Raw genomic sequence first — 12,428 nt, 5'->3', positions numbered from 1 at the left:
GGTTTTTGTCTTGTGGTTGACTACGACCTATTATTAGGGGGAAAAATGTATATTTAAGTAAATTGTACATACTCTTTTGCCCAAATTGAGCAATAATTTTCAAGCATAAAAATGTCTAAGTGCACTAAAATACAAAGACAGAAAGCCATTAAGACCACAACTTGTGAACGTAGTATTCTACATTGCTCACTAGGTGTCATTGTTGTTCATTTGGTGAACCACCACCAAAGCACCAGACTTGAACAACCAGCATTTATTGCAGGTTTAAATTATCTCACTAGCAGGCATAACCAACAACAAGCTAAAATTCAACCCAACTCTGAACACCCAACGTCAAACCCAATGTAAACTGTCTTGAACGCTTATTTTCTCTGATGATATCGACTATATTGGGTAATACGAATGTAACGGCAACTATATGGGTGTTATTTCATGTCTGGATGGCTCTAGTAATGTTGAAAACTGTATTTAGATAATTGTAAACAGGTTTTCTATGCAATAACTACAAAAATATTTCAATTATAAAGAAGGAATCTTACTTAGTGGAAGTTCACTGTACTATATTAATGTACCAAAAACCCGATTGATTTCAAATGGTATCCAACACAAGGAAGAAATATCAAGAGTCAAACCTTTGCGTGTTCCTCCAGCCGCAATTCTTCGGACCTTTTAGGGGCTTTTCATCGTTATCCAAGCTCAAACATTTTAAAAGGGTATCTGACCCAAGGTGCCTCAGGTAGTTGGGGTTAAAGGTCACCATAATCATTACTTTCCCTCACCGCCAACGAGTGATTGCTTTGCGTAATGACAGGGTCTTTCGTTCACCTCATCAAAAATACATTGTGTTGCCTATGCTTCAAAGTTATCTCCAACAGGTCAATAAGAAAATGCCCTCAAGGAGACTCTCAATGACCTCTTGCAGCAATTAGAATTTGGGAAACCCTCATTAGTGCCCTTTTGTGATATGCAATGACATTCTCCTAGCGTAGAGATACTGTAATTTGTCAGACACTTTTGGAGGGCCTCAACCCCTGACTTCTTTCCTTCATTAAGTGTAAACTTTGGTTTAACTTTTTCAAATCTTGAAAAAGCCCTAAAAATCCTGACAGCCTGCATGGCTTTTATGACCTTCCGTGCAGTTTTTGATGGATTTTGGTGGTTTTCGTAGTTAAATAAAGATGCGGTACTACCATGTGCTAGAATACTTGAAACATGACATTGTTTGCCTGTGAAATGGCTGATAGTTCCATTATTTATGAATTCATCAGCCTTATATTGTTGCTATTCAATAACACGTGTATGTAACACTGCTCATGGACAACTTTAGCAGCAGAAAGACTATGCTAGTTTTAAATATGTTTCATGATCTTAAAATTAGCATTGTAGCTCCTTTTTGGTTGTTTGCTAAAGGGTGTCTGTGTAGCGTCTGCATCTCTTGAGGTCACTAGTGTGTGAGAGTGACAAGAAGAAAAGATGGCTTTCTTGAGGATAGGGATAAGGTCAAGCTTTTGAGATGAGACCTCCAAATCCGAGGCCATGGTTGTCAGTTAGAAAAGGGTGGATTGCACCCTACGGTTTGGGGGTGAGGTCTTGCCCCAGGTGGAAGAGTTCAAGTATCTCGGGGTCTTGTTCACGAGTGAGGGAAGGTTGGAACGTGAGGTCGACAGGCAGATTGGCGCAGCGTCTGCAGTAATGCGGTCGCTGTACCGGACCGTCGTGGTGGAGAGAGAGTTGAGCCTGAAGGCATAGCTCTCAATTTACCGGTCGATCTATGTTCCCACCCTCACCTATGTTCATGAGCTTTGGGTTGTGACCGAAAAACCAAGATCGCGGATACAAGCGGCTGAAATGAGTTTTCTCCGTAGGGTGGCCGGACTGACCCAAAGAGATAGAGTGAGGAGCTCAGTCATCTGGCTGGGCTCAGAGTAGAGCTGCTACTTCTCCACGTCGAGAGGGGTCAGTTGAGATGACTCAGGCATCTAGTTCGGATGCCTCCTGGACGGCTCCCTGGTCAGGTGCTCGGGGCATGCCCAGCCGGGAGAAGGCCCCGAGGCAAACCTAAGCTTATGTCTCACAGCTGGCCTGGGAACGCCTTGGAAGAGGTGGCCGGAGACCGGGAAGTCTGGACTTCTTAACTGAGGCTGGTTCCCCCGCGACCCTGATAAGTGGAAGAAAATGGATGGATGGATGGATGGATGGATGGATGGATGGGATAAAGTTTGCATGTATAAAGACTGCCTGTCTTTTTGAGACCTTTTCTTGACAAAAAAATACCACCTCGTATTCATGTCTTATAGGCAGCTGCCTCTCTCCAGATCACTGGTGTATGTGAGTGACTGGGAGAAAAGCTTTGACTTGCTTGCGGAGAAGACGAGTGGCTGGTTTGTAAGCATAAATCTGTAGAACGGAATATAAGGCAATCCATCAGAAAAAACACAAGTCTCATGTTTGGGTCATCCATCCATTTTTGATGTCGCTTATCCTAATTAGGGTCGCGGGTATGCTCTAGCCTATCCCAGCTGACTTTGGGCGAGAGGCGGGGTAAACCCTGGACTGCTTGCCAGCCAATCGCAGGGCACATACTGTATAGACAAACATTCACGCTCACATTCATACCTATGGACAATTTAGAGTCGCCAGTTAACCTAACATGCGTGTTTTTAGAATGTGGGAGGAAACCGAAGTACCCGGAGAAACCCCACGCACGCACGGGGAGAACATGCAAACTCCAAAAAGAGATGCCAACGGAGATTCTAATCCAGATCTTCCCGATCTCCTGACTGTGTGGCCATCATGCTAACCACTAGGCCACCGTGCGGCATGTTTGGATCAATAGGGTACATTTTGTGATTATAATGGTTCATCTTTTTCAGATTTTTTGTCTCGGGAAATGGTTTGTTGTTGCACTTTAAAATGTTTTGTGTCAATTATTCCATTTGATTTGACTAATGTGAGTTATAATTCTGCACTAACATACATATGTATTTCCACTAGGATACACATTAATTTAGAGGCCTCTCCAACACAAGTCCTCCATGCATATCACCTGATTCAACTAGCCTTGGGTGTCTGGGCATGTGAAGTCTGCCCTTCATCGTCTCTGGCCCTATAGACAGGCACGTGCACAGATAGACCCCTAGTGGTGCTCGAGCACCTGTCCTTTTGCCCTCCATGAGCAGAGTGCCCCTTCTGCTGAGCTCAATTGTTGAAGAATGAAGATGAAATTTAGCTAATGCAGCGAATTCTGGCATATTTACTGTGATGCATTTGCTCATATATTGATGTGTACTGTCCTAATCAAATCAATAACAACAACAATAAAAATTACATTTTCTGTCATCAGTTGCCCCCAAATACGTTTTTTCTGGCATATATTTCAGTTCTTCCCCGACCGGCTCGGCTGTGCTCACAAGCTCCACCCCTCCTCAAGCACTGCTGAATGCTGACCGGCCGCAGCCTGTCGTCTCCGCTGACTCGCAGTATCAGACAGACAGGTAATAGCTGTGTTTGTGCAATCCCCTGACGTTGTTTGGTGCTAAATTAACCACAACATTAGCCCCTCGTCCAGCTGTTAACTGACGTTTGTCACCTTTAACGAAGGCAGAGGATGCAGGGCAGGCAGAGATTTTAAAGACCGCTGTACATTTTGAGAAGTTCGCTCGTTTTGTTTCATTTAAATTTGTAGTTACCGAGATGAAAGGTATGTCTTAAGTTGAACTTCTTGACAGTGAGGTATATTGTGGTATATTATTTGTGTGATTTATTCATAAAAAAAGTATTTTTTTACTGGCTTGAGTACCTGCCCCACAAAATGTCTGTGCACATGCCTGCCTATACATCTCAATATCCTGAATATAAGACATCTCGTTCATCTTATGTTTGGGTCGGTGAGCTACATCGCAGTTATTGTGATTAAAACACACCATTTGAATTTAACAATTGCTTTAGGCTTTACATGCACATGCTCCCTTCTTAAAATAGGATAATAAATTACAGGGCCCCACATTGATCCGCAATCAGACAGCTAGACCGTTGAATGATTTCATCTGGAAAAAAAACAAATATGACACGAGGCCCACTCTTCATGATGAGACCACAGAACCTCCCAGGCTGCAAAACATGACCATAATTCCAGTGCTGGTGAGGAAAGTAAATGAGAAATCAATCAAACACTTAAGCCTCATTTCATTGTGCAAGCGCGCTGATCCATCACCGGGTGTTACGGTCATAGGCGGCTTCGACTTGAGTGCACGCTTAAAAAAAAACGCAAACACACGTGGGATGCGGACTGAAATATTAAAAGGTCAGTCGAGAGACAAAGAGGGAAGACGGGTGCCGTTAACAAGCCGGGCCTGTGAGCTGTCTGTCCCTTTCTGTTTGTCCATGTGAAACAACAGCGTCTATGTCTGGCATGCAACATGCACACACCAGCTGTGCCGTTGCCTCATAAATCACTCACATCAGTTGAGCCAACATTGGTAAGAGCATGGATTATAATGGCAAACATTAAATGAGTGGAAGTTACATTGTTTTTAATTAGGGCTGTCAAACATAGCTAATTTATTTCATTAATTACGTTAAATTTGTTAGCGTAATTAACGCTTAGCATCATGGCAAGCGACACCTCTCTGTTATGACGACTGACAGAGGCACAGTGTCGTGTCCTGACAGAGTCACACAGAGTCTAACCCTCTTAGATAACTTGATTTTGACCCGAACACATCAACAGCAGTGCAATTCCAACACTATGTATGTATCTCCAACTCACAAACACTATCTATGTATCTCCAACTCACAAACAATATCTATGTATCTCCAACTCACAAACACTATGTATGTATCTCCAACTCACAAACACTATCTATGTATCTCCAACTCACAAACAATATGTATGTATCTCCAACTCACAAACACTATCTATGTATCTCCAACTCACAAACAATATGTACGTATCTCCAACTCACAAACAATATGTATGTATCTCCAACTCACAAACACTATGTATGTATCTCCAACTCACAAACAATATGTATGTATCTCCAACTCACAAACAATATGTACGTATCTCCAACTCACAAACACTATGTATGTATCTCCAACTCACAAACAATATGTACGTATCTCCAACTCACAAACACTATGTATGTATCTCCAACTCACAAACACTATGTATGTATCTCCAACTCACAAACAATATGTATGTATCTCCAACTCACAAACAATATGTACGTATCTCCAACTCACAAACACTATGTATGTATCTCCAACTCACAAACAATATGTACGTATCTCCAACTCACAAACAATATGTACGTATCTCCAACTCACAAACACTATGTATGTATCTCCAACTCACAAACAATATGTATGTATCTCCAACTCACAAACAATATGTACGTATCTCCAACTCACAAACACTATGTATGTATCTCCAACTCACAAACAATATGTACGTATCTCCAACTCACAAACAATATGTACGTATCTCCAACTCACAAACACTATGTATGTATCTCCAACTCACAAACACTATGTATGTATCTCCAACTCACAAACAATATGTATGTATCTCCAACTCACAAACAATATGTACGTATCTCCAACTCACAAACAATATGTACGTATCTCCAACTCACAAACACTATGTATGTATCTCCAACTCACAAACAATATGTACGTATCTCCAACTCACAAACACTATGTATGTATCTCCAACTCACAAACAATATGTACGTATCTCCAACTCACAAACAATATGTATGTATCTCCAACTCACAAACACTATGTATGTATCTCCAACTCACAAACAATATGTATGTATCTCCAACTCACAAACAATATGTACGTATCTCCAACTCACAAACACTATGTATGTATCTCCAACTCACAAACAATATGTACGTATCTCCAACTCACAAACAATATGTACGTATCTCCAACTCACAAACACTATGTATGTATCTCCAACTCACAAACAATATGTATGTATCTCCAACTCACAAACAATATGTACGTATCTCCAACTCACAAACACTATGTATGTATCTCCAACTCACAAACAATATGTACGTATCTCCAACTCACAAACAATATGTACGTATCTCCAACTCACAAACACTATGTATGTATCTCCAACTCACAAACAATATGTATGTATCTCCAACTCACAAACAATATGTACGTATCTCCAACTCACAAACAATATGTACGTATCTCCAACTCACAAACACTATGTATGTATCTCCAACTCACAAACAATATGTACGTATCTCCAACTCACAAACACTATGTATGTATCTCCAACTCACAAACAATATGTACGTATCTCCAACTCACAAACAATATGTACGTATCTCCAACTCACAAACAATATGTATGTATCTCCAACTCACAAACATGTCTCTGCTCCCTCTGACCTGGGAACATTTCCTCACCGTCATTAGACTCTGAACATCACAAAAACGTCCTTATTATGCGTCCTTAGTGCGCCTGGAACTTTTTACGAGTCACCACTACTTAACTTACTACCGCTGTTTACTAGTCTCAACCTAGCTAATCGCTGCGAAATCACTGCCGCCAGACCACCAGAGGTAAGTAACTTTTTTGCTTTTGTAACTTGATTACTTTGAAATTCTGGAATCTGGAAATCTGGAATGTTGCACATTGTTACAACATCATTGTGTTATTACATTATTATCAGTATTGTTATGACATTTTGAGTATGGGATTGATCAAAGAATATGATGTTCATTCTGCAAGTCTTTTATACAATACAATACAATACAATATAACAATATATAACCATATGTACATTTGACATATTATTCTGTTGAGTCCATTTTTGCCAGTGCCTTGCAGCATGCTTGGGGATATGATGTGTTCTTTTACACATGAGAAAATACTGTAAGAATGCCACTTCCATATTACTGGCATCTTTATTTTATAAAGTAAGATTAATGTCTTCATCAACAAACATTAACCCTAGAATCATATCGAATCATATTGTTTGTACACTGCATCGAATCGTGGGGAATCGTTCTGTTTTTGTTTAATTTTTTAAAACATTGCTGCTTTGTTTTGTCTTTTGTCCTCTTTATTGTATGTTAATGTGCCTTCTGCTCTGTTTGTTTTTAGTTGTACATTGTTTTTATCTTCCACTGTGAAGCGCTACACAAATAAAATGGATTATATTTGGTTTTGGTTTTTTTTTAAATATATCGTTTTTCAATCGTATCATAACTTGTGTATCTACATTGGAATCAAATCGTCTATCCCAAAGATATTTACATCCGTAGCACCCATGCCAGCTAGCTAATCCTTTCAATGCACGTTTTACCTATATGAGCCCTATTATGCAAATGTGTCTTTTTAATGATACCATAACAATGTGTCCTGTTCATAACCACCAAATGTCAGAAATAGCTATGATCTATATAATATGAAAAACTACGCTGCTTAGTTATCACTGTCGCTTTCATAGGAGCAGATCCTTGAACATGCTCAAGGATGCTGTATCGACCTGGCAGTTATACGTAGTGTTAAAGAGTTCTGTGACTGTCTGTGAGGTCGTGAACATGACAGGCTGAGTCCTGACTGTGTGTGTGTGCGGGCCGGGAGGACAGTTGAGTTTGCTGATGTTGTTTTGGCGTGTTTGCGGCCAACAATAGCCCGTATTTTTGGCAGTAAAAAGTTGATTGACCACCTCCTCATCATCCTTACAAGGTCCAGGTATGACGTTACAATACGATGTTTGTCCTTAATGATGGTCACTACAGTCGAGTGCAGAAGAGCCAATATTGGCGGGCGTTTCTCCTCTTTCTGACCTTTTTATGATGTTCCACCACTTCCACCACACCGCTTCTATGGTGATGGCTTTACTTTTCATCGGCGCACTGCCACCAGAAGAGCCTGCTTTACATTTGGGAGACATAATGAAGTGCAAAATGTTAACTAGTTCACCGTCTTGTGTTTATAGACTAAAATTAAGTTTTATGGGAGCGTGTTCATAACTACAAAACATCGTAACACAGACCACCTTTAATATGGGACTTTTAAAGGCAAGGACCAGGACATAGAATTAATTGCTGAGGCTTGTAAATCCAGTGTTGATTGTGTGACTCAGTCTCTGGCTGACGTGGGTGAATCTGCTGACAAACACACACTTTTGTTAACGAATGGTGCCTTGTGTCTTTTCGCAGTCTTTTGAGCAATCAAGGTAATCGAGAATATTGAGTACAAACACAATGGGGAAAGATTGATGAATTGCTGGAGGAAGTGTTTTTTGCCATATTCCCCAAAAAAGTAGACAAGTTTTGCACTTTTTTTGTCTTTTCGCTACACCTGCAACAGACGTTTTTGTCGCCTGTATTTCAGGAGCAATCGGTATTTTATTTGTCCCTCAATGTGCATTCAATGCTACAGTTTTAATCAACTATTACCACAAATACACACATGCACAATAGGGAGCCTTCGGATGACGTGACCTTATATGGGAGAGAAGCCAGAGTCAAGCATTTTATGGGTTTTGCAGCGCTTTGCCTAAAGGCACATTGGCAGTGCGAAGGGAGCAGGCTGGCAACTGACTGGAAGCATGTCCCAAGTTGTGCAATTTTCTTCCTTAGTCAGAATGAACTGGGAGATTATTACAGTCAAGTCCTGAATGGAAAAGCAGTCTCCTTCTTGATTTTGGTTCTACATGAATGACCAGGTCTTGACCTTGACCTGACCACCCGTCTGCGTTTGCTGATGTTGTTTTAGCAGGATTCGGCCGACAGTAGCCTCTTCTGTTTTTGCAATAAAGAAATTGTTGATCGACCACCCGCTCGTCATCTTTCCAACATCCGAGTAGACGTTGCAATACAATGTTTATCCTTCATGATGGTAGCGACAGTCAAGCGATTGAGATAAGTGCTGTAGCTAGTTCTCGAGCGGGTTTCGTGTTTATGGACCAAAGTTAAGTTTCAAATTAAATTATGGGAGAGTGCTTGCAACCACGAAATGTCATAACCGTATTATTTGGATTTTTGCTTTGCTTCCTTCTCATGCCACATGCACAAGACGTCACATCCATTCACATTTTATTACTAAAAAAACAAGCTAAACAAGTATATTGACCTTGTAAATCTCCTGTGAAGGACAGCATGCTGATACTTTACCAATGTACAGCGTTCCCTCGTTTAGTGTCCCCAAAATAGCCCGCAATAATTGAAATCCACGAAGTAGCCAACTTAATTTTGTTACAATTTTTATATACTGTATGTTTTAAGGCTGTAAAACCCCTCTCCATACACTTTATGCACTTTTCTCAGACAGGCATTAACATTTTCTCACATTTCTCTGGTGTTTAAACACACTCAAAGTTCAAATTTGGTTTGAATTTTAATGATCAACCTATTAGGTTGGACACAAGAAATTATTAAGTGACGTATTTCACTCTAATGATCGTGCCTCTTCGGCTGTAGTGTTTTTGTATCTTTGTTAAAAACAAGAAGCGAAACTTCCGCCTTCCTTCAGCATGTCCAGAAGTTCAACTTTTTGTGTGATGGCTGGCTTCTTCTGCCTTTTGGGTGCAGAACGTTTCGTCGACTCGTAGGTTTTGTTGGGGAGAAAACTTGCAACCACACGCGGTTAGCATCTTCTGTCTATTTACAATATTGCTGGTTAGCAAGCAGCTCACGCAGTTAGCTAATTTGCTAGCCATGGCCACAATAATAGACAGCACGAAGGAGATTGGCTGTAGACCATCGCAGAAGACAATGGGGGGTGCAGACAGAACAGAGAGAATAGAGACACCGCCGCCTCATACTGAAGCACAGAACTACGACACTCAACTTCCAACAACGCATGGCCTGTAACAGCGTTCATACGCTGGAAAACAATTGCACAAAAAAAATCTGCAAAACAGCAAGTACGTGAAAGGTGAACTGTGATAGAGCGAGGGAACACTCTAGTTGGATTGTAGGAAAATAAATCAAATCATCGATGAATCTTTACACCTCGACACATCAAAGAATCAATTGATTAATCGTAGAGAACCTGGCCAGGTGTGGAAGTGATTGTTGATTAATCGCGTCTCCAAGCAACTAAAGCAAAATGGAGTGCAATACTTGTTTGTCACCAGCAGAGGCGCTGTTGATGCGTCTCAATAAGTCTGCTGTTGAAGAAGAAGAAGATTTTATGACTCTCAGCCATGAAAAGATGAGCTTCTTAAGCCTTTGCTTGAAGAAAATGGAATGGAAAGAGTTGTTCAGATCATGGAAATAGAAATTCTGACATCCCATAAAAGGAAATCTAAAAAATAGAAATAATCTTCTATTGCTGAAGTTCATATTCCACATCTTCAATCAAGGGATCTTTGTCCATTTCCATCCTTATTTATGAAATTCAGAATTCAACACAAATCAGAGGTCGACCACCATCCGAGAGCGGATCATGTTGGACCTAAGAGCGCGCGCTGTACAGCAGTCCTCAGAAACAACAAAAAACAAACAGAATTGCCCACTCACACATTATTTGACACTGTTGACAGAGATCTTGGCTTCGCTCTCTTCCCGCTTGTGTAATCCCATGCTGCATGTAGGAAGAAGAACATCTGTATTGATTGCTGGCAGTTTTTTTCTCTCTCTGTGTCTCCATTATAATACACAAATAAATCCTCTGGACATTCTCTAACAGTGACTGCCAACCCAGTGACTTTAGTGATGGCAGTAAAAAAGAGCAATCATAAAAGAAAGACTCTTGATCCATTCTTTATTTAATAAGCAGAGTGGCTTATTTGTAGGTAGACTCTGCAAGCCAAATAAAACCCCTCCTGTTATTTAGCCTTATATCAATATGCTCCCCCACCTGTAAGTCCAATCTTGTTTTTTTACGTGTCCAGTCTGCATGGTATTTGCTCTAATGTGCGTCAGTATTTTTAAGCAGTTTGTTTTAAAGCCCAACTAAAATGACATTCAATAAAAAGGCTCCATAAACAGTGTGGCACAGGCAGGAATATTAAGTGCAAGCAATATTATTCTGGACCCACTCCAGATTCCTTGTAAAAAAAAACACAAGTCAGTATGACCTTAACATAAAAAAATATATATTTTACGGGATGAAATCATCAATTTCGTCTCCCCATGAAGGCGTCACTGACATGGAGCTATCTGTGCCGTGCACCTGGGTCTTTCCACGGGGTGGTCATTTAGTAGTGAACGTCCTCCATTAGGGATAGCTCTGTTAAATACACCTTGGATTTACCAAGCAAAATGGGAAAAAGGGTGTTTTTCAATGTCGAGTGAAAAGAAAATGACGGTGTAAAAGTGTGCCACAAAGAAGGTAGTCTCCTCATTTTTGCGGACATGCTGTTTCTTCTTGAGAGTTACACAAGCATCCTGTCAGCAATGCTACCCCGAGCATGTGTGAAAGTGACAAAAAGATGGGACATTTTGTCTTCAACTCATAAAAAAACATAGATCACACATTTACTGTATATGTATTTAACTAACATAACCTTGAATAAGAGTCATTAATGTTTTATTTAAAAAAAATTCATAGGCATAGCTTGATTATTTATTAATCAAAGGACATTTAATTTACTGGGAAAATATTCCTCCAATTAGCCTTACAGCATCAGCATAACATCTGCGATTCTAGGACACCAGACCAACTAATCTGCATGGAAAATCCATGCAACCTGAATCCCACTTTACAATTATGCAAAGGAATGCACTGAGCCTCTGGCTGTTCTGCCACGTTATCTAACAAAACAAAACAAAAAAAAACCTCTGGTGCGCATGGCTCGAGAAGTTATAATTTGAAATTTACTTCAGAAAACAATTTTAACAATGAAACCTCCGAAACGAACATGTGAAAAGTTGTACAATTGAGATGGATATGGCTCAAAAGGTGATATCAAAGCATCATCAAGCGTGCCATACATGAGTTGTCAGCAAATCTCGTGACAGGTTTTTCTTTTCTAAAATGTGCACATTTAAGCAAATGATCAGTATTTTTTGCTTAAACTAACCATTTTCAAGCATAAAAATGGTTAAATGAACTAAAATACAAATTTAAGGCATTCAGAAGACGCATTCAAAGACGTTGTGATGATCTGTACTAGCACAGGTGGGAGAAAGTCAGTGTTTTGCAAGTGCCAAGTAAAGATGTGAAAGTCCAAGTCAAGTCTGGACAGGTTGAGACAAGTCCCAAGTCATAGGCTTGAAATTTGTGAGTCCTGAAGTCACAAGCATTTACCAAATAAAATGCCATTTTAACAATTTACCAAATCTATTTAATTTGACAAATTCAATGAATGCATTTCGATTTGTATTTATTTTGTTAATAAAATAAGACAAGTGTGACAAGACTGAGTCACAGAAAAGGAGTGCTGACATAGCATTCAGGATGTAGTTGGGGCAAACCAGTACAACAACAAATGAGCTTCT

This window comes from Dunckerocampus dactyliophorus, chromosome 3, assembly GCF_027744805.1.
Source record: "Dunckerocampus dactyliophorus isolate RoL2022-P2 chromosome 3, RoL_Ddac_1.1, whole genome shotgun sequence".
NCBI classification, from domain to species: Eukaryota; Metazoa; Chordata; class Actinopteri; order Syngnathiformes; family Syngnathidae; genus Dunckerocampus; species Dunckerocampus dactyliophorus.
The sequence above is the reverse complement of the archived record's forward strand: the minus strand, read 5'-3'. Positions refer to the sequence as shown.